Source organism: Lissotriton vulgaris, chromosome 5 (assembly GCF_964263255.1).
Source record: "Lissotriton vulgaris chromosome 5, aLisVul1.2, whole genome shotgun sequence".
Lineage (NCBI taxonomy): Eukaryota > Metazoa > Chordata > Amphibia > Caudata > Salamandridae > Lissotriton > Lissotriton vulgaris.
Genome location: NC_141693.1, coordinates 798,262,210 through 798,283,012, shown reverse-complemented (window position 1 = coordinate 798,283,012; position 20,803 = coordinate 798,262,210).

Here is a 20,803-nt window from a genome sequence, read left to right as displayed (position 1 = left end):
TGTAAATTACATATACACTAAAGTTCACATCTAATCAAATCTTTATTTGCACAGTTATTAAAAACCATCGCACTTATTTGGTAAAAGCAAATATTGCATATGAATTTGCAGATTTATATAGCGAGCTTATCACCCGTGAGGGTATCCAGGCGCTGTCCATGGGCACAGGGGGATTAGGTGATTGAACCAGAATCACAGGATGTTGAGACATGAGCCCAGATCCCCAGCCCTGGAGTTGGCAGCTCTGGTCGCTGCACCACACCCTCTCTCCAAATTTATAGCGATTAGGGGTGCAGAAATACATATTTTTACCAGAGTTGAAGCTGAAGGTCGTAATAGGTCTTGTGAGTGTCATGTAACAGCCAGGGTCAGTCATACAATGTGAGGTCGTATGTATGGTGGGGAGCTTAGCAAGGAGAGTTATTGATAAAAATGTCTTTGGAAGGGAATAGGTTTTTTTGGTGTTTTTTATTGACATTTTGATAAGATTGCATCTTAAGTACAATAAAGTTAATAATAACTTATTGAATAATATTAATAAATACACAGAATATATGGAAAAGAAAATGAGAATGCATATATGATAAATACTTTGCACCAATAAATAACACAACTATAAGGATAAAAAGTTAGGTATACTGATAGAGAGCGCAGGTCACCTGACTATAAATGTTCCATACTCTCCTGGGCCCATAATCAATAACACATTATCCTAGTCATGTAGCCTATGCGCTAACTACCAGATATTTTATTCTACTAGGTCCTATACCATTGACTTACCAATCCTTGTCACTGGTACCTATAACCTATTGGATCAGGGAGTTCGTTTTAAAAGACAGTTCAATAAACAAATAGCATTTGCACTCATATAATAACCACAGACTCAGGAAGTTTTAAAACTCTTTATCTAAATTTCATCAAAGGTCATGATCCAAAGATTGAAAGCAATAAGACTATCAATAATCAAAATTAGAAATAGTGTATAACTATGCACAATATATATTATGCCAATCATTTAGCAAAACAAATAATGGGAAGGTAAGAGCAAAGAACAAGCTATTTAATTAAACAGACTTCCTCACAATTTTCTACGGGTAGGAAAAAGAAGGAACATACTAAATAACACAGATTCACGCAATTATCAAAGGGTGGGTAAAAAGAGGGAACATAATATACAACGACGAAACCAAATTGACCATATAGCTAGAGGGAAGGTAAAAATGGAACACACTATTAATCAAATAACCACGTTTAATTACTTTAAAGGGAGGGTGAAGAAAAAGGAAACATTTATGCAATCAAGAAAAGCATTTTAGCATTCAACTATAAGGTGGGTAAGAAAGAGGAACCCGCTATTAAACAGCAAAAACACAAATTTATCATTTATCCAAGGGAGGGTAAGAAAAAGGAACATATGCAATTAAAACTTTAGCAAAATTAGAGAGGGTAAAGAAAAGGACGCAAATTATACTGTCAATTACCCACACATTTACCTAGAATAGTGTGAAGACCAACCCTGGCTACGGGTCAGTTGAAAAGACAGAAACCCCAAGGAATGCAATCCCCAGTAGGCCAGCAGGTGCAGTTCAGAATCAGGACAAGAAAACCCAGATTTGTATCAGGGCCGGACCACCAAAGGTTAAGACCAGCACCCGCAGTTCAGTTGCACCGCCTGCGCTACTCCCTCTCTGCAAGTAATGAGCCAGAACCCCGATTGGGTTATCAAATTCACCGACAAAGTGCTTAGCCAGCACTTCAGCTTCCCAGAACCTCGATTGGGTCAGCGAATCTCCCGACAGAGTGCTCCGCAGCCCTCTGTTCTTAGTCACCTATTGAGTGCGTTGGGTCAGTGACAGGTCAGCTATTCGGATAAGTCGGACAAATTAACTAGCTAAACCTACTCTAGTTATACTATTTTTCAGGGCAGTGTACCACCCCCCAATGTTGCAAGTGTAAGGATCCCCAATTTCGAGTGGACAAAAAAGGAGGAGAGGTCATCACACCACCCCAAATTCTGTTACTTCAGTGTTGAATATTAATTTGTCGTTCCCACCCCATCAATTTCCTTTCACATGACGACTGCATTTCACCTAACAATAGTTGTTCTATTGACAACTACATTGTATGCAATTTAGCTTCTTCTAGCAGGGTCAGAAGTCCTCTTCCCAGTCACATCTTGGCTGTGACTGTCTTCTGGCTCAATTTCAATGACAACGAGTTCAGCTCCTCCTCGCAGCTTGTCATGCGCAGAAGGACTTTCAAAATGGAGTAATAGCACCTCCCAGGCCCAAAGATTGCGATACATGAAAAGTAAAAGGAAACAGTTTTAGAACATAGAAAAAAATGAATACACTGTATACCATGTATTTCTATTCCATACCCATTACTTTATAATAAACTATAGCATTAGGATTAGGCAGAACGAACAGCTTAGCAAAAGGAGCAGTGCAAGCTTCTCGCATGTGAGAACACAGAGCAGCCATATTAGCACTAGTGCGCATCCGCAACAGATTCCCTCCAAAATAATACTACGTCATGTCGTGGGCATGACAGACGCATGCGCATAGAAACATTTGCGTAGCAGCAGCCATATTAGATGCAAGCGTATTAAGGTTTAGTAAACACAAAAGCAAGCTTCTCTCTCGGACACCCGATGTCGATGTAAAAGGTGAAAAATTAATAAAACAAACATGTTGGTTACATAGTTAACGTTATTCAATGTTCATGAATACGAGCAAGTCGCTTCTCGTGCGAATCCTTGCTCCATCAATCCCCTATTTGATGATATTTTATATCATCACTAATTAATGAAACAGATGCCAACTTTTCACATTTCACCCAATTCAATCTCTTTAAACTTTTTATTCTGCTTCTTCTCATTATTATTATGAGAATTCTTCATTTTCTTATATATTTTGCTATTCATTTCTTCTAATTCAAGTTCATCAATATTTCTTTTTACTCCTCGCCTATTTATGGAATATTGTCAGGTCCATGCCAGGTTCAGTCACAAGTCTCCCTTCAGTGCCAATTTTCAAGGTTCGAGGTAACCCCTTGCCTCAGTTTCCAATTTGGGGGTCAATTCAGAGACAGGTCCAAGTTTGCAGACAGATGGATGGTTGGTTCATGCTTCCTGATTGTTCCACTAGGGTGCCAGGTTAGCGTTCTAGTGTTTTTCTCTTGGTCCGCCATTTCCCGCTCCTGCACGTTCTATGTGGCGCACTTCAACCGTCTTTCTTCGGCAGTAGACGTCCAGCTTTTGTCTCCTGTCAAGAACTACTAATTCTGTCTAGTAACATTCCCTTCCAGTCTAGAATTTCTTCAATTCTTATTCTGGACTTACATGGGGAATAGTTTTTGCCTCAGTCCGATATTTTGAACAGTTGCCGTTTTCCCGCCGCAGCTCCGCATTTCCGAGTATTCCGTGGAGTGCTTTTGGGATTAGCAGCGGCTGTAAATCTTCAGCGAACCTTCCTTCTGGGCAAGTTATTCGTCCGCTCCGAGTCAGTGCAAGAGTTTCTATTCTTCAATTTTGAACTGCATAGCGGTGCTGACTTGGGCAGTCCTGCGCAATCCTTGAGCTCATATTCACAGAGCAGCAGAGACATTTGTTTTCTGGTGAGAGTAAGCGCAGAGCCAGTTTTGAACTCAACCTAGTGTATTCCTATTCAGTCAAGCCAGTGAAGGAATTGTATTCAATTGAAAAAGAGTCAAGTGTATCTTCAGTGATGTAACTGAAGCTCCCTGTGAACAGAGAGCAGCTGGAATCCTTTTCTTATCATTTTTTCAGCAAGGCAAGATCTATATGTACAGCTTCAAGTATATGAGAGTATCAATTATATGCATATGGTTATACTTTTATTTACCACCTTTACAAGAATCCTTTTAGACTTGTCACAATCTACAATTTGAGTTCAACAAATCTGCAGGAAAAGACTTTATTTGTAGCAGACTATTTCCACAAGAGAGGGGCTAAATTCCACACAGTAACAGGTATTGAGAGGTGTGGAGCTGAGAGTTGAATTTCCAAAGTGTTGCTTGAACTGTAGTAATGTTCTGTTCATTTTTTCAGGTGTCCTCCAGCTTTCTGAATACAAGAGGTTGTGGAAGAAGGCACCAGTGTGGCAGTCTCTCTTTTGTTTGTTATCCACTTCCCCTTTCCCTTCCATTTCTGGGCTTGGAGAAATCCGGGTGCAGAGGTGTTTGGGAATTTTGAAAATATTCAGCAGTGAAGCCTTGGTCATTCGCTCCCACGGAATCAAGATAATTCAGGTACTGCTTCTGACAAATATTTCTTTTTATGTTTTCGACATTTGCAACAAATTATTATTCCTAAAACTAGTAAACCTATTCCCGCCATTGACATCAGTATTCTACTCACAAGACTTTTACCTAGATTAGAAAACAACTACCTATCGAGGAGAGACCATCCGTAAGTCTCTTCCATGCACTATCAACCTCTAGTGGTTTAAGCTCTTTTTCCAAATTTGTAATATTTCTCACATACCTATTAATTTCAACACTTTTGTCTGGTATGTAAATGCAACAATGTTGCGCTTTCAACATTCTACAGACTCCGCCCTCTTTTGCCAATAACGTGTCAAGAGCAAGTCAATTTTGTAAAACCATAGATCTGATCGCAACCAGTTCGGTATTGACCATCAAGAACCCTCCAGCAGTGTCAGTTGATAACCAATCCACTACTGTTGACAATTTGCAAATTCTGTGTGTATTCAGAGCCACTCCCACTGTTGGTATCAATGCACTAAATATATCACCTACTACTTCACCAAAACTAGCTCTTTTTCTACGTACTAATCCATTAGTTTCTTCATTGTTTTCAGTTATTTTATCCACATGATATATCTTTGGGAAAACTATTCCAAAATAACAGCTCCCATACCAGTGATCTGGTAATTTGTAATAAGCCTTGTTCCCACATATATAAAAAACTCCGGGAAACACAGGTTCAGTTCCATCTTTGAAACCCCAACCCCCAATTACCTTAACATTGTGTTCACATTCACTGGAACCAATGAATACATTGTTATAATAACTAGTCTTTTCTCTGTGGAGACTGAGGTACCCCTTATTTTCGAAATCCAGCAACATAGCAGCATTAGCTCCACCATTTGAGGTGTTCCCTATACTTTCAGCCCATTTAGGAATTTTATGGTTTTTATCATTTGCCTTTCTTTGGAAATTCTCTCTCCTTTTCTCAACCATATTCAAAAATATCTTTTCTTTTTCTTGTAATAAACATGTTAGAGTATTCTTGTGTGCATCAGCTATATCTATTGTACCTATAGTTAGAAAATATTCACTCATGTAGCGTGCTACATTTCTAGTTGTATGTACAGGATTCAGGTCTCTACGTATGGGAAGTTCAGAAAATATCACTTCTAAATTTGAATAATAATACTGTAAAGGTCCTTTCTTACCGAATAAACTAGCTAAAATACTACATGAAATTCCATATGTTAGTGGTAAATGGTGATATGTTACACCTTCAGCTACTGATGTAGGCAGCTTCATACAAACATAGCAGTCTTCTATTTCCATTGCTTCTACATAGTGAACTAATAGGTTTGCAAATACATTTAAATGAGTTCTATTTTTGATTCTATTATAATGCAGTCCTTCCTCATCTGGTACTTCTAAATCTACCTTTCGTTGTCTAATGCTAAGTGCTTTTTCTTGTATATCTACTCTTTTTGGTGTATCTAATGTCTGTATTTCTTCTGTATCTATTGGCAACTGTCCATTAATGTCATTCTTTGTCTCTTTACTCATCATGTAAGGAATATCCATTGTTAGTCCTATCCAAACTATAAGTACTATTGCTATGCTACATAAACATACTCCGCAGCATGTTTTTAAACAATTTCTTTTCGGTCTTCAATTAACAGTATGATCAGCCATTTCTGACGAAAGGAGATTCAACCCCTCTATGTAACTTTTACACAGCCTTTACCCTGTGCGAATTTCAGGTTAGTCTCACTTCTTCGTCAGTTTGATCAGTAATCAATTCTTCATCACTTTTGTCACTTATTTCCAGGTTTTCAAAATCTTCCAAAACAATGAAGGTCCACTCAGGGCCTTTGTATTTATTATTCAGTCTCTTCAGTCGTGGGCTTCTCCTTCTTGGTTGTATCACAGGTTGATCAGTTTGAATTGTTACTTCATTTACTTGGTCAGGTTCTTCATTAATTGTATTTAAACATAGTCTTAGTCTTTTGACAAATCTAGGCCACTTGTCTCCTTTTATGAGTCTTTTAGTTGGCACTGTGCTTTGGCCCTCTTCAAATGCTCCTTTATTTTCATTCAGGTGTGGCACATCTATTTCAATGCTGTCTTCCGTTTCCCTCTCTATCTGACTAGATCCAGGTCTTATTTCTGTTTCTTCTGCCTGGTTACTAATCTGGCCTTGTTCTGGGATCTGCTGAATTTGACTTTCGTTTAATTCTCTTTCTTCTTCCTGAACACTATTGTCTACTCCTGTCTGGTCCTGCTCAAGCTCTTCAAACCCTTGGATTGCTTCTGCTTGAGCCTCCGCCCTAATTTCTATCTGTCCCTTTTCAGACTCAGGAGTTCTTGGTGGAGTATCGATTACTGGATCTATCCCTATCTGGTCCTCCTCAGAATCACTTTTGACTTCTATTACTCTGATCTGAGTACCTTCTTCTATATCTGTCTCGTCCTCACTATCACTCTGTCTATCTTGATAAGTTTGACTTCTTGTTCTCACATATTCTGCAGGTATGTTGATTACTGGAATCCAATCATCTTGACTGGTGCTCGGTTGTTCCTCTTCAGCTACTTCAGGATCGATATCTTGAGACCCCTCAGCTGCACAACCTTCAGCTTCAGTCTCATCAGGTCCAGTCACCTTTTTCGTATGACTGGCATGAATCCAGTGTGGAACTCCTGCACACTTTACAGCTGTAGTGGTAACCAAAATTACTTGGTGCAAGGCAAGTTTTTCGAGTATGTTTCTTAAGCACAACCCAATCACCTGGGTTCAAGTCATGTGCTGGTGTTGCTGGTCTGGCGACAGCATCCCCCCCAACCTGGTGAGAGATAGAACGCACTTGGTCAGCCAGTTCTTTGTAGTACCCCAGTACTTAATCATCAGATATACTTAGGAGCTTGTGTCCTGGCACCCATGCTTGCCTCATTGCTCTTCCCATCAGTATTTCATGGGGACTTAAGCCTTTGTTCCGATCTGGAATATTTCTAAGTCCCATCAGAACAAGTGGCAAAGCATCTGGCCACTCCAATCGAGTAGACTCATACATTTTACCCAGTCTTGATTTGATTGTGCTATTCAATTGTTCTACCACTCCAGAAGCCTCTGGGCGATATGCACAGTGCAATTTATGCTTAATTTTGAATGCTTCACAAATTAGACCCATTATTTCACTATTAAAATGCGTTCCTCTATCTGATTCAATTGTTACTGGAAAACCGAAACGTAGTAAACGCTCTCTAAGTGGAAGTTTGGCTACAGTGATGCTATCATTCCTGCGTGTGGGGTAAACCTCCACCCATTTTGAAAACAAGCAGACAATGACAAGTACGTATTTTAGTCCTCGACAAGGGGGTAACTGAATAAAGTCAATCTGCAAACGTATAAAGGGACCTTCTGCCTTCCCAATCTTTCCTGGTAACACTACTGCTTTCTTCCCTGGATTCATTTGTTGACATACCAAACACCTCTGGCAGAGTGCCTCTGCTATGTTCCTGAATTTCGTATTAAACCATGACTGTCTGAACAGACATATCATAGTATCTCTTCCCAAATGAGAATCTCCGTGAATCAGCCTAGCCATAGGAGCAAGCAGACAGTCAGGTAATACTGGCATTTCATCAAGATAAACAATGACACCATCCTCATCCCTTCTCCGACAGCCTAGCTTCCTCCATTCTTCCCTTTCTTTTGGTTCTGCTGCATTCTGCAAACCTCTCACTTCTTCCCATGTATTCACACCTTCTAGCAACATAAGTTGGCAGCTGTTTCCGCCCACCTCAACTTTCTTGTTAACAGCCATTTTATATTTTGCACAATGTTGGGCTAACTGGTCAGCATATCGATTACCAGCTGTCACTTTGTCATTGCCAGATTTGTGAGCAGCACACTTGACCACAGCCACTTCTTTTGGCAACTGGATTGCGTCCAGTAAATCCTTTACATAATGACCATTTCTGATTGGAGTACCTGAAGAAGTCAGAAACTCCCTTTGCATCCATAATTGGCCATAGTCATGCACAACCCCGTAACCATACTGGCTGTCAGTGTATATGGTTAATTTCCAGTTTTTCCCAAATTTGCAGGCTTTTGCCAGGACAACCAATTCGGCTACTTGTGCAGACTTGACTCCAGGCAAGTGGGATGCTTCCACTGGACCTCCCAAAGTGCACACTGCATAAGCAGCGCTCAGGCCTCCTTCCTCATGTCTCATACATGAGCCATCCACAAATAGCTCATAGTCTGAATCAATTAATGGCTCTTCTCCTATGTCCGGTCGTGGTTTTGTACTATACTCGGTTAGATCAATACAGTCATGTTCTACTTCTCCCTTCATTTCTGCAGTATGTGAATTAGGTAACAGTGTTGCTGGGTTCAAATTATTACATCTAGCAATGGTTACATTTGCTGCACCTACAAGGATTCTCTCAGACTTAGTCAGCCGGCTAGGAGTGAGATACTGGGTCTTGGTCCTGGTTAGCAAAATTACAACTGCATGTGAAACATACACAGTTACAGGATGTCCCATAATAATGGATTCACTCTGCTCAAGGCTCATGCAAGTTGCAGCTACTGCTTTCAGACATCCAGGCAATGCAGCTGCCACTGGGTCTAATGTGGAAGAAAAATATGCCACTGGACGTCTCACCAAACCATGAATTTGAGTCAAAACTGAAAGTGCACAATTATCTTGGGTGTCACAGAAGAGTGCACAATCCTTTGAATAGTCAGGCATTCCCAATGCTGGAGCTGTACACAGACATTCTCGCAATTTTACAAAAGCAGTCATGCTTTCGTCATCCCATTCTACTGGGTCCTTGGCTCTTTTCTTTGTCATTTGTATTAATGGCTTTGCTAGGACTGCAAATCCCACAATCCATTGCCTGCAGTATCCTATAACTCCAAGAAACATTCTAATCTCTTTTTGGGTCTGAGGAAAATTCATAATTCTAATTATTCTGATTCTTTTTGAGGTAACTCTTCTAATACCCTTTTCTATCTGGTGCCCCAGATATTTCACTGACGTGGTGCAAAATTGCAATTTTTCCTGGTGACACTTTATGTCCTCCTTCACCTAAATGATTCAGTAAGGCAATGGTGTCGACAACACAGTCATTGCGAGTTTTGGACTCCACCAATAGGTCTTCAATATACTGAACCAAGGCTGATTGTCCAGGCAGTACCAGTGACTCAAGGCACTTTTTCAAAATCTGATTAAAAATCAAGGGACTTTCTGTGTACCCCTGAGGGACTCGATTCCAAACGTAAACATGACTGTCGAATTCAAATGAGAAAATAAATTTGCTATCTGGATGCAATGGAATCGAGAAAAAATGCATGACACAGGTCTATGACAGTAAACTATCTAGCCTCCCACGGTATCTGATACAGAATCACTGCAGGATTTGGCACAACTGGACAGCAAGGTACAACAATCTTATTAATTTGTCGGAGGTCTTGCACGACCCTGTACTTGCCACTCGGTTTCTTTATACCAATTATGGGAGAGTTACATGGACTGCTCATTACTTCTTGTAAAATGCCTGTTTCAACCAAACACTTTGGGCTTGATTAGGATCGCGGTTTCCCCGCATCCTCCGAGCCGGCGGAAGCCACCGCCGGCCCGGAGGATGCGGGAAAACCGCTGCGGAGGCACAGAAGACCCACCCCCAAATTAGGATGGAGGTGGGTCTCAAAATCCGCCCGCTGCTTTTCTGCCGCAGTCGCCCTCCGACCGCGGCGGAAAAGCTCTAACATGGCTGGCGGTGTCTGTCAGACACCACCAGCCATATTAGGATAGCGGAAAACCTATGCTTTTCCACAGCGGCTTTTCCGCCGTGGAAAAGCATACAGAGATTGCCTTCGGAGGCCAGTTTAGGGCCCCCTTGGTGACGGGAGGTGGGGGTGCACATGGGGGGTACCTATGGTACCCCCCTGCATTTGCGTGGACAAAGCGGCAGGCACCGCGTGGTGCCTGCTGCTTTGTGCACGGAAATGCCATGCATGCTTTTTTAACTTTGCGGTGGGTGCAGCTTGAAGCTGCACCCGCCGCAATGTTAAAGATTGAGGATGTGACCGCCACCCTGGCAGTCACATCCTAATCTGTACGGAGGGACCTCCGCAGCCCCTGCGGACGGTCCCTCCTACTCTATGGTGGCGGACGGACTCAGGTCCATCCGCCATCATAATCGGACCCTTTATTTCTATTGCAACACCTGCTTTTATTTCTGCACTCATTTTAAACTGTCGAGTATTTGGGTAAACTGCATCTTCTTTTATGGTCACTTTTATTGGGTCAACATTTGCCATTAATCCTACATCTTTTCCAGTAAAGTCCCATACATCTGGTTTTACCGTCTGTTGCAGTTCTTCTGGTAAGTCTTCTATTGTCAGTCTTTTAATTTCTGTCTCTGGTCTCGCTAACATTAATTTGTAAATTCCGTCTTCGTCTGGGGTTTGAATTTCAACACCACTTGGAGTGCAAAAGATGGTGCAATTCATTTTGCATAACAAGTCTCGTCCTAAGAGGTTTACAGGACTTGAATCACAGACAACAAATCTATGCATTTCTTTAAAATTACCTATTCTGACTTCCATTGGTTCCGTAACTGGGGTACTAATTTGTTTATTAGAAACGCCCACTACTTGAATCGCTTCTCCCGAGAGGGGAAGGTTTGGAACGTCTGCTGTCCTCACAGTAGAACGGGTAGCACCAGTGTCCAACAGAAAGGTGACATCATTTCCTTTAACCTTATCTTCAATGTATGGCCCTGACTGGTCTACCGGCAAGGAGGCGCCAAGCACGCACTCCTCGTCATCCCCCCTCAGGCACCGTCAGTAAGGTTCTTCACAAAAGAATGTATCACTCAGAAGAAATTGTGAAGCTGCTGTATCTCTTCTTTCCTTTCCTTCCCAATTTGTGGCATCTACACTCTGTTGTGCTTTGCTCCTGTAATTTGGCATAGGTGCAGGAGGTAACTGATTCTGTATTACCTGCTGCTGGGTCTTCCGTGGCACCTCATTCTGCGTCTGTGGATTCAAATAATTAATCAGCACATTACCACTATGCACAGCCTTACACTTGTTCTTCCAGTGCCCCAACTTGCCGCACCCGTGACATGGGAATTTCCTTTTCGCATCCTCTCTATTGAATTTTCCCCTTGGCTTTCCTCCATTTCCATCACCCTGATTCTGGTTACTATTCATCTGGTTTAACTGCTGTTTTTGTTGCTCTGCTAACTTTACTTGTGCCCACATGACTTTCTCTTTTAACTCTTTTCTTTTATTTTCTAGCTCATCTTCACAATATTTGGCATATTTAAGAACTTCGTCTATTGGCTTAGCCTGCCAACAAATTTTATTATCTTTGATCCATTGTGAAATTTCAGGTCTTAACCCTAACACAAATCGATAAATGAAATGTGTCATATCCTTCATATCTATGTTATCCAATCCACTGTACTGTTTGAATATTTGTAATAAACGTTCATAATATGCATGCACTGACTCGACTTTATTCTGAGTGGTTCTATCTATTTTCATCCAGTCTGTTTCTTTTGCAGGCACCTTTCCTTTAAGGTAAAGTATTACCTGATTGTACTTTTGCATGACCTCCTCGGAAGGTGCCCCTGTCTTTGGGTCTCTAGGGTACTCATCACTAGGCCAATCCACAGCAATTTTACATTCCATCCACAAATCTACTGGAACTACAATGTCAAATAATCCATCTAAATCTTTCAAAAGACACTTTGAAACTTTTACAAATCTCTCGACTTATCTGTACCATTCCACAGGTTTTTCACGAAGTTTTGGGAAATCATCCGTAAATGACAAAATATCCTGTCGGGACCATGGCACATGCACATAGCCTCCACCTGGTACCTCTCGCATGGGACATCATTTTTTCCACTTTTCTGCTTCTTTTAAAACATACTCTGAAGTCATTTGTTTTGATCGAACCTCTTCCTTTTTCTTTGCCCATCTGGCTTTCCATTTCTCTAGTTCTCCCCATCTTTACAATAATGTCATCAGCTCTCTTATCTGCACCTTTCTTCCTGACACATTCATGTTTTCTAAATCCTTGTCAGAAAATTCTGCTCTATGTGGTTTCTGCAATACTTTAGATTTACTAATGTCAATTCCCATGCTGGCTGCGATGTCCATTATTTCTCATGAAACACCCTTGTATTTCTAGTAATGCTTTTACAAATGAATAATAATTCATCTTCACTAAGTGTATTTAACCTGTCCAATCCCACATTTCCAGCCATCAATTCCTCCAATTCAATTCTCAATTTATATATATCTAGGCAAGAGAGAAATGGATCATTCAACTTTGTAGGTCCAGGGGTCTTAGGGACTACAGGGAGGTATTTAAATATGATACCACCCCCCTGATAGGGTTTGCAACTGCTAGATTTCTTCTGTCTATGTGGTATACTAGGTGTGCAAAACTAAAAACCGAAAGCCCACAAATCGCCACTCGTGCAGTAGAATAAATATGGTAACGAATGAGGCTTTTTTAATTTAATGCAGAATGCCTAGAGATTGATTATCGGGAGTGCCATCCTCTTTTTATAACGTGCCTACACATTTTATAATTCTCTTTTTTTAACTATTTAAGGAATTTTTATGTGTGTATGGATTGTAATGTATGATTTTTTATTAAATATCCTTATTTATTAGCTGTAATTGTGTATCCTTATCTGTAATCATGTATATCTGTCTTTTTATGGTATTTTACCGATAATAAAAGCTTTGACTGACTGACTGATATATCTAATGGCTTTGGCTGTGTCTTTGGTTTCTCTATTTCGCGTGTCCATCTGTCTATCTCTTCAGGAGTTACTACAGTGGCACTTATCGTTCCTCAGGATGTCTCCATCTGTACTTCTCTCGAATTTGAAGGAGTGGTTTTCCTCATTGAACTACCTTCTGGTTCTCTTATTGGTAAATTCATTAAGGAGATTACTGACTCACATTCACTTGCCTGATCATCTATTATCAATGGTTCTTCTCTTGGCTGTACTACCGATGTAGTTATAACCGGAGCTTTTGGACTAACTTGCTTATCTCCATACAAAGGAACAACTAGGCCAATAGTTACTGGGATTGTCAGAGCTTCAGGACTTGTATTTAATTGAGAAATTTTCTGAATTAATTCACTTCTTTGTTTATTTAACCCCATGGCTGCTAGGCGTTTTCCCGTCCTGCGCTGGGTTTTATTGTTTTATATTGTTTCATGACGAGCTGGCCTTGTCATCCGCGCACGGCAGGTAAGCGCCATGACGAGGCCAGCTCGTCATTAGCCTCGAAGGGGTTAAAGCTTCTCTTTCTCTATCTTGTAATACCCTTTCGATGGATGTCTCATGTACCACTTGCGGAATTAAAGGAGGTTTTAACAAGCATTTATAATGCAATGGTCTCGTCCTTGTTAAAGTTAGAGCTATGGCATTGCTCATAACATTATTTTTGTTTTTAAAACATATAAATAAATGGCATTGTTATTTACAATGCCAATAGCTTAATCTCTCGCAAATGCGGGACCTATTGCATTTGCACCCACACACACACACACAGAGCCACACGCACACACACACAGAGCCGCACGCACCCACACAGAGCCACACGCACCACACACACAGCCACACGCACCACACACACAGCCACACACAGACAGACAGAGCCACACACACAGACAGACAGAGCCACACATACACACAGAGCCACACACACACACAGACAGAGCCACTCACACAGAGCCACACGCACCACACACATACAGACAGAGCCACACACACAGACAGAGCCACACACACAGAGCCACACACACACACACGCACACACACAAACACACACACACGCACACACACAGAGCCACACACAGACAGAGCCACACACACACAGAGCCACACACACACACTGAGAGCCACACGCAGGTGCAAAGGAGGCTACAACAGTAACCATAATGTTATCACTGTCGGGCCTGCGGCGTCGGCCTGGACCTGTGCCCTCCACCCTGCCCGAATCACCATGATCCTCCGTGTATACGGATGTTAATCCAAACCACCATGCATACACGAGCATCGTGTTAACATTACACATCCAGAGCAGCACTTCTCAAATATACAGAAGAGCTTTCGAAAGGGTTAGTGCTCATAATAATATATACGCAAGCACCTAATGGTTTACTGCTACCTACATATACACAAAGGTGAAGTCTGGTGAAGTGCACTTAGAGTGTAGTACTCCTTGAATAAATGCTGCATACATGTACCTAATGGCACAGTGCCTCTTAAGTATAAAGTTGGGTGCATTCCTACTCCTAGTTAAGTGTACCTGATGCCATCAAGCTGCCTAAATATGCAGAAAAGTACATTCCTTCGAAGTACTTTCCATAAACACGAAAACGTGAATTTCTGCCTAAGTGCCCAGAACGATGCAGTACTTCCTTAACATACAGACAGAAGAGTGTGCTCTGCCCAGGCGCAGAGCTGTAAATAAAGCACCGGGCTGTCTAAACATATGGAGAGCGTAACCCTGCACAACACCATTACACACAACAGCGCAGTGCTCACACAGCACTACTGCCTCAATGTGTATAACGGTTCTATGCCCGCACACAAGAAGGTACAGGGTGCCTATGCATTAATCCTTGTGTCAGCTTCAAAACTAAACAAAACGATGCAGACCAATGAAAATGTACAAAAATAATCATTGTTACATCCAGCGATAGAAGTGGGCGGGGACGGAAGGGCACGGCGTGCCCCTACTTCTAAAAAAAATTTCAGCCCGTTCCCCTACTTCTTTCTTTGAGAAAAGCATCCCGGGACGGAGAGAAGCTACTAAAAATGTAACTTTTTTTCAGCTTCCAGGGGCTGCTCGCATTCTCTGTTGACCTCCAGAGGCTGCAGCAGCCCCTTCCTGGCCTCGCACAGACTGGGGGCAGGCCCATTGTCATTCCGATTGAGGCTGATTATCCCCTTTGGAATGACAATGCGCCCGCCCGCTGCTTGCCGTTAGCATATGCCAGTGAGATCTGCATGAGGTGTCTCTGGTATCTGGGTGCAGGCCATGGCTCGGTGTGCAACAAATATACGAGATGGGTCCGCAAATGTTTAATCAAAACTTTAAAACAATCCCGCTGGGGCGTGAGAGGTGCGCTGTGGGCAGTGTAATCTACTGTTTGGAAAACACAACCCTGACGTCCACGACGCTGAGGAGGCGAGGAAAAGCATTACATTCGATCAAGCTATTTTTATAGACAGTATACTTGTAAAAACACTTGTGGCTGTCAAAGGCGTGACCGAGGGTGCTTGCTTCTTCTAATGCGTTTTATGGAATATATATTTTGCTTAGTTCTCTAAGCTGTGTTTTTATAAGTGTGTTTTGCTGCTCGATACCTTATGTATTAAAGGGGAAATCTGTCGAATATTACATTAGTCTCAACACCCAGCAGACGTAATTGAACAAGGGAACATCGTGGGATGCCTATTGCCTATTGTTGGGGATTTTTCGAAATACAGGTCTTGATAAACAGAACGGGGTTTTCCTTTAAACTTCCAGACCCCTTTAACTGGAGGACAACGTGATCTTAAGCCCTCCTCTGGGATCCTGTGGCCTTTAAGGTGTGAGGCTCTACTCAGGGGAGAACCAGAAAATCAAAATGCCCCGAACTTTGAACTACACTTATAATGGCAAGCAGCACGTGATGAGAGTGTCCTTTGCACTCCCTAAAAGAGCGGCCTTCACTGCTCCATCCAACCAAGGGAGTAGTCGGAAAATTAGAATGCCCCCCAATTTGCAATAAACCTCTGATGCACACCAAGCAAAATAAGTAAATGTGCCCATCCTCCACTCGAAGTGACGGGGACAGGAGAAGGGACAGGAGAAGGAGAAGTGAAGTGAAGGGACAGGAGAAGGAGAAGTGAAGTGAAGGGACAGGAGAAGGTGAAGTGAAGTGAAGGGACAGGAGACGGAGAAGTGATGGGGACAGGAGAAGGAGAAGTGACGGGGGCAGGAGCAGTGAACGGGGCAGAAGTGAAGGGACAAGAGAAGTGAAGGGACAGGAGAAGTGAAGGGACAGTAAAAGTGAAAGGACAGTAAAAGTGAAGGGACAGGAGAAGGAGAAGTGACGGGACAGGAGACAGAGAAGTGACGGGACAGGAGACGGAGAAGTGACGGGACAGGAGAAGTGACAGGAGAAGTGACGGGACAGGAGAAGTGACGGACAGGAGGAGTGACAGGGGCAGGAGAAGTGACGGGGCAGGAGAAGTGACGGGGACAGGAGAAGTGAAGGGACAGGAGAAATGAAGGGACAGGGGAAGTGAAGGGACAAGACAAGTGAAGGGACAGGAGAAGGAGAAGTGACGGGACAGGAGAAGGAGAAGTGACGGGACAGGAGAAGGAGAAGGGAGGGACAGGAGAAGGAGAAGTGAGGGGACAGGAGAAGGAGAACTGAAGGGACCAGGAGAAGGAGAAGTGACGGGACAGGAGAAGTGACGGGTCAGGAGAAGTGACGGAACAGGAGAAGGAGAAGTGAAGGGACCAGGAGAAGGAGAAGTGACGGGACAGGAGAAGTGACGGGTCAGGAGAAGTGACGGGACAGGAGAAGTGACGGGTCAGGAGAAGTGACGGGACAGGAGAAGTGACGGGTCAGGAGAAGTGACGGGACAAGAGAAGGAGAAGTGACAGGACAGGAGAAGGAGAAGGAAGGGACAGGAGAAGGAGAAGTGACGGACAGGAGAAGGAGAAGTGAAGGGACCAGGAGAAGGAGAAGTGATGGGACAGGAGAAGTGACGGGTCAGGAGAAGTGACGGGACAGGAGAAGTGACGGGACAGGAGAAGTGACGGGACAGGAGACGTGACGGGACAGGAGAAGAAGTGAAGGGACAGGAGAAGTGAAGGGACAGGAGAAGTGAAGGGACAGGAGAAGTGACGGGTCAGGAGAAGTGACAGGACAGGAGAAGTGACAGGACAGGAGAAGTGACAGGACAGGAGAAGTGACAGGGCAGGAGAAGAGACTGGGGCAGGAGAAGAGACTGGGGCAGGAGAAGTGACAGGGGCAGGAGAAGTGACGGGGCAGGAGCGGTGACGGGGGCAGGAGCGGTGACGGGGGCAGGAGAAGGGAGGGGGCCGGACTGTTCCCATTGGGCGCAGAATCTAGACTGATTTGCATATGGCTGGGTCCAAACTGGAATGGCATGGTGAGCAAAGAAACAATGGATTTAGGCCCAGATCTCTGTACTGGGGTGAATGTATGATATTGTTCTGCATTCAGTTGTTCTTTTTGCTATATTATGATTGAGCAGATAGCTGGCGACATGAATATGAAGGAGCCTTTGTGGGTTTCCGTGAGTCTAGATTCTCCTGAAGAGTCCCTTTCTCTTCTGAGCCCTGCTTAACACATGTGTACAGGAGGAGCCCTGTATTCATGACCTCAATGTTTGAGACAAAAAATAATCATGGATTTCTGAACATTGAATAAAAGCATTAAGGTAACATGTTGTTCCTGCTTATATTTCACACACTTTACATAAACCTGTATTCCCTATGACTGTTTGCTTTTTCCTGAATTAAACCTCAAACAAGTTTATCCATTGTTTTAATTAAATAACGTTATAAGCTGTAACTGGTCAGTGAAGTGCTAAACGTACAAAAAATTGGTATGTTTTGCTATTTCTAGTCACGCCCCTGACTCCGCCCAATGATTCAATCTTCGGTTATTCCCGCCCCCTGATTCTCCACCCACAGTTCCCCTACTTTTCTTTCCCCACTTCGACCACTGGACTGGTTACATCCTTTAACGTAAAAGTATCATCCGAGTTCCGCACCAATGTTGCCTCGGCAAATCTGTGGGGTAATATTAAACTCAAAAGTCAGGCGGTAAATTCAGTTCACACATCCAAGCTCTCCCGGTTTTAAGATTTTTCACTGCGTTGACTGGAAATGCTATTGTAAAATGTGACTACGTTTACGTTTTCGAGACGTCACAAACGCCATCAGACGTGTGAAATTGTAAAAAAAAGGATTAAAAAGTCTAAACTCGTACATCATAAATTGCCCCCTGTGGTTGCTTGATTTTTTTAAAAACTAATTGTATTAGCCTTTATATAGAAGAAAACTTAACCTAAAAAACAGGCAAACGTCTTTATGGAAGCCTACCCTATTGGAAGAGTGAGCAGCTAGGTCTAAGAAGGAAATGCTGCGTGAATGACGTGGGAACAACCCACTGCTGCTGTCTATGAAAGGCACTATATTTTTTTGCCAATTGCAATTTTCGTGCTTTGAGTTGTAGGCCGATGACTTGTTCAGGCTGTCCCCCCCGAACAGTGCGGCTACAAGTCCCGAGCACGCAAACACCGTTGCCTGAAAACAGGTCTCGCTTCTGTGGCATAGGGCCAGTTGGCAGCTGTGTTGCAAACGTTAATATGTGCAAGGGAGTCACAGTTCAGTAGTTAATTGTAAATCTACCACACACAATTCGGTGAATAGTTGAACAATAGGTAGGTATTGGAATTCGTATTTTTTTGTCAGCGTGTTTTCTGCACGTAAGAAATTCGAGCTTTCCCACACAATTCAACACGATGGTCAAGTAAGTAAAACAGGGCATCTCAGCTGCCAGCACGTCGGTCTCCCTGAGGAGCGCTCCACACCACCACGTTTCTGAAATGAAGATGGTCATATCTGATGGTTGATTGTAGAAGGATTTATGCATTCAGGTATTCAAGTAAAATGAAGGACGTCCTAGCCACACAGCTCACAGGAGTAACTCACTTAACAAGCTGTTGAGTCTAAACACTCCATTATAACATTCTGAACTAGAATTTAATAAGCACAAGTAAAGGTAAAATTAAAAGAATAAAACAAGCATATATACAAACAAAAGTAATAAAGTAGGTAAAATATTACAGTTTCTCCGAGGCAAAGCAGAAATGCCTCGGAGAAACGCGCCACCATTTTGCAACTGGGGGGCGTGTTTTTAGCAGTTGAGTGACGGATGACGTCACAGCTTAAAAACTGCAAAAAACACGCCCCCGAATCGCAAAAAGAAGGGGCTTGAACTGAGTGACGCCCCTCTCCTCCAATAGCTGGCCTTCGTTTAGGAAGCCAGCCAATTGAGAAGAGGGGAGGGTTCAAGCCCCCATACTGCCAAAACAAAAAATCTCGGACTCTGCCCACTACTTACGCAGTGCGAGGCTAGTCTGAGACCTAAAAATGGGGCGTTTGAATTTACAGTAATTGGTTCCTCATTATAAGGTGGTGGATTTTTCATTGATAACTCCTCCATATAATCATCGTCTGAATCACCACTAGTCATTAAATGTTTGGTTTTCTCAGTCCTTTTACTTCCTGTGGGCTCTTCTAAAGTTAATGCAGGATATAGTCCTTCCACTATCATGTTCTGTCTCCATTGTTTCATTTGTTTATCTCTGGAATCTCATGGAACTTTAGGGTAGAACTTACTCAATCCCTTGTCAGTTCTATGTCTGTCTCGCTCAAAAGCCTCAATCTCCCATTCTTCTAGTGCTTCATATTGTGTTAATCTTGGTCTAGGATGTAAATCATTCATTCAAGTCCTTAAATTGAACAAAATTCTGCCATTAAATGTACCTTCTAAGGGAAATGCCAACATTCCGTCATCTTTAGTGTATTCCACCCAGTTCTCTAACCATACACAAGTGTGGTAACCCCTGTCAAACATCATAAATGATGCGGGAGTATTCGGTGGTGGAATAATAACTCCTTCTCTAGTTTTAATTGGTTTATATTTTTTAAAGAAATTCTTAACTCTGTTTACAAGTGACATTTTTCTCTCACTTCCGTACATTTTGTAAGGTCTGCCTCTTATCATCTGTTCCCTAGCAAACCCTAAGTATCTTCTATCAGGTTGAGTTTCTGGATTTAAGTGCCACATTAATCTTTGATAAATTTTAAAATCGTACGAAAATACTTAATTCTGTTTACAAAATGCTTCCAATACAAGCGCGTCTTCTATTTTCTCTTTAACCAATCAACAATGCGGTTTCAAATGGTCTTAACCAATAATTGTGGGCTTCACCCATGAAATGAGTTCCCACGCTCCTGTGATCACCCCTCCTTTACAATACTATCACGCCCGCTGTCTCGACCAATACCAGCTCTGAGTGACGTCAGCGCAGCTCCGCAACTGACTCCCTCCTTCACAAGGTAATGCAAAAAACTAAATTATTTTATTTTAAACTGCAATTCTTTTTTTTATCAAGAACGTATAAACATTTGCCACTGTACCCGAGTGTCTAGAAAGAAAAGATATATTTCACTGCAAGTAAATCCCTTCCGTTTACTTTTCATATACTACGAGTAGATCCCTTCTGCCTACCCTTCACACAAGCATTAGAGAACCTGCTACTCCTTCGGACTCATCCACTCCGGGATATATACTAAGACCAAAGTTTCACCAGCGAACCCCTTTGCTATCGAGCAAGCTTAGATGACCCTTTCTAGGTGATATCCCAACAAAAGTTTTGCTAGCAAACTCTTTGCTATCATTTATTCACACATTCATACAGAAAA